The sequence below is a fragment of the Orycteropus afer genome, unplaced genomic scaffold (assembly GCF_000298275.1).
Source record: "Orycteropus afer afer isolate SDZICR_OR568_19922 unplaced genomic scaffold, OryAfe1.0 scaffold00586, whole genome shotgun sequence".
Taxonomy (NCBI): Eukaryota; Metazoa; Chordata; class Mammalia; order Tubulidentata; family Orycteropodidae; genus Orycteropus; species Orycteropus afer.
This window is the reverse complement of record NW_006922173.1, coordinates 1,173,246-1,176,202: the sequence shown is the minus strand read 5'-3', so window position 1 is coordinate 1,176,202 and position 2,957 is coordinate 1,173,246. Positions and strand designations below refer to the sequence as shown.

The following is a 2,957-nucleotide window of genomic DNA, read 5'->3' as shown; positions in this document are numbered from 1 at the left end:
GCTTCTGAGTAATTATAATCAGACAAATGGTACAGTATTGGTATGTCAAGATGAAAATGCAAATAATAAATGACAACAGCAAAAATTGCTTAGATATATACAGAAATAATGCACCTATAAACACCTATAGCTCAAATTAAATTTTTGGAAAGCAATAAAACCTCACAGTTCCCATAAAACAAAAATTCATGAGCCCAGCCTATGAGCTGCAAGATCCAGGAACATATTCTCAGTCTTGTTGCTGCCGCAGCCCAGAGACTACCAAGCCCCCAACTGTCTGCTATCACCCACTCTGAACACAGAACATCCAGTCATGGATAAAAATGAACTGGTGCAAAAAGCCAAATTTGCTGAGCAGCTGAACAATGTAAAGACATGTCAGCCTGTATGAAGTCTGTAACTGAGCAAGAAGCTGAATTATCCAATGAGGAGAGGAATCTTCTCTCAGTTGCTTATAAAAATGCTATAGAAGCCCATAGGTCATCTTGGAGGGTGGTCTCAAGTATTGAGCAAAAGATGGAAGGTGCTGAGAAAAAATAGCAGATGACTTGAGAATACAGAGAGAAAACTGAGACTGAGTTAAGAGATATCTGCAATGATGTACTGTCTCTTTTGGAAAAGTTCTTGATCCCCAATGCTTCACATGCAGAGAGCAAAGTCTTCTACTTGGAAATGAAAGGAGACTATTACCTTTACTTGACTGAGGTTGAGGCTGGTGATGACAAGAAAGGGATTGTGATCAGTCACAACAGGCATACCAAGAAGCTTTTGACATCAGCAAAAAGGGAATGCAACCAACACATCTTATCAGATTGGGTCTGGACCTTAACTTCTCTGTGAGATTCTGAGAAAAAGGGAGATTCCGAGGGAAAAATCCTGTTCTCTTGCAAAGACAGCTTTTGAAGCCATTGCTGAATGTGATATATTAAGTGACGAGTCATACAAAGACAGCAGGGTAATAATGCAGTTATTGAGAGACAACTTGTCATTGTGAACATTAGATACCCAAGAAGACAAAGCTGAAGCAGGAAAAGAAGAGGAAAATTAAGCAGCCTTCCAACTTTTGTCTGCCTTATTCTAAAATTTATACAGTAGACCATTTGTCATCCATGCTGTCCCACAAATAGTTTTTTTGTTTACAATTTATGACAGGTTTATGTTACTTCTATTTGGATTCCTGTATTTCCCATGTGGTTTTATGTTTAATATTAGGGGAGTAGAGCCAGTTAACATTTAGTGAGTTAGCTGTTTTCATCTTGAGATGGCCAGTATGGGGATGTGGAATTTTTATACAAATTATAAATGTTTAGCATAGTACTTTTGGTACATTGTGGCTTCACAAGGGCCAGTGTTGAAACTGCTTCCTTGTCTAAATAAAGAAAACTGCCTACGTATTGGTTTGTCCTGGTGGGTGACAAAAGGGATAATTGTTTCCAGTCACATGTGTAGTTACTGTGGGTACTTTACGATTTGGCACACTTAAAAGACTGTGGTAGAAATAGATATCGCATGGATATTACATGCTGAACCACGTGTATCTGTGGAATACATAATATCAATGTGCACAACTCTGACTACAGCTACAGAAGTGTTCCTTCAGACAAAGTTGTGACCCAATATCCTCCAAAGAAGGGCAGAAATAGTTCAGAATCCATTATTTGTAAAGTTACCTGCTGTTTACTTTCATTATTTTTTGCTACACTCATTTTATTTGTATTTAAATGTTTTAGGCAACCTAAGAACAAATGCACAAGTAAAGGTGCAATAAAAATGAGTTGCTTGATATCCATTACTTCATGTATATCCAGCACACAATTAAAAAAATATATATATATATATATATATATTTAATTTTTTTAGGTTTTTTGCTTTTGTGAAATTTTTTTTTTTTTTTTGATACTTGCCTAACATGCAAAAAATAGTTAACAGGGAACTGTAAAAAATAGTTAACAGGGAAATAACTTCTTGAGATGATGGCTAGCTTTGTTTAATGTCTTATGAAATTTTCATGAACAATTCAAGCATAATTGTTATGCACAAGTATTAAGTTGATGTAAGTGGAATAAAAGTTTTATGAATGGAATATTCAACTCCTTTCTCTACAGCTTTCATGTAAATTAGTTTTTTGATTCTGAAACTTCTCTAAAGGAAATTGTATGTTTTTGGAAATTTATTCCTTAATCCTCTTGGCAGCTAATGGGCTTTTACCAAGTTTAAATACAAAGTTTATCATAATGACAAAAATACTGCTAATATAATCACTACTGTTTCCAACCATTTCACATTCTCCACTCTCTTCCCTTCTCAAAATAATTTGGAGGAAAATTAAGCAGTAAAAGTAATAACTTTCCATTAAAATTTTTGGTATACGGCATTTTCTAACTTAGGAAGCCACAATATTCTTGGCTCATTGTGACTTTGGGTAGCATTAACTGTAAGGTTTGTGCTTCCACATTACTTTTGGTTTTTAAAAATTTCTTGATATTCTTATAGCCTGCCCTCAGTTTTGATCCTATTATTCTTTCTATTTGTCAGATGCACAGGATTACCTTCCTTTTTTAGCCTAATTCTGTCTCATCACCAGTAATTTCTACTTGGTGGCTGTGTACTTGGATAAAGGCCACATGATCTTTCTGGTTCCACTCAATGTCTAAGAGTTCCTACTTCCTTTGCCTGCATCCTACAAACTATTTCCTTCATCCTCTTTACTGCAGTAAGGTCTCCTTAGTTGATGAGCTTGCATTTATCTCCCTACAAGCCTTACCTATCCTGAATGGTCTGTCATCATCTGCCTTTAAATCCTTTCTCTTCTTCAATTCTCTAAATAATGATGGGGCTAATTTATACCTTAAGCTTACCCTACAGAATACTTCCTCAGTATAAACAACAAACAAAAATATCATTTTAAAACGTGTAATTTTTCTTTTAGAATGTAAGCTCCCCAAGCACAGGGACAA

At 35.4% G+C, this 2,957-nt stretch overlaps 1 pseudogene; it reads left to right on the top strand.

The window, feature by feature from the left end:
• Positions 1 to 313: 313 nt before the first annotated feature.
• LOC103210314 lies at positions 314 to 1,048 on the top strand (annotated as a pseudogene).
• The last annotated feature ends 1,909 nt before the right edge of the window (positions 1,049 to 2,957 follow it).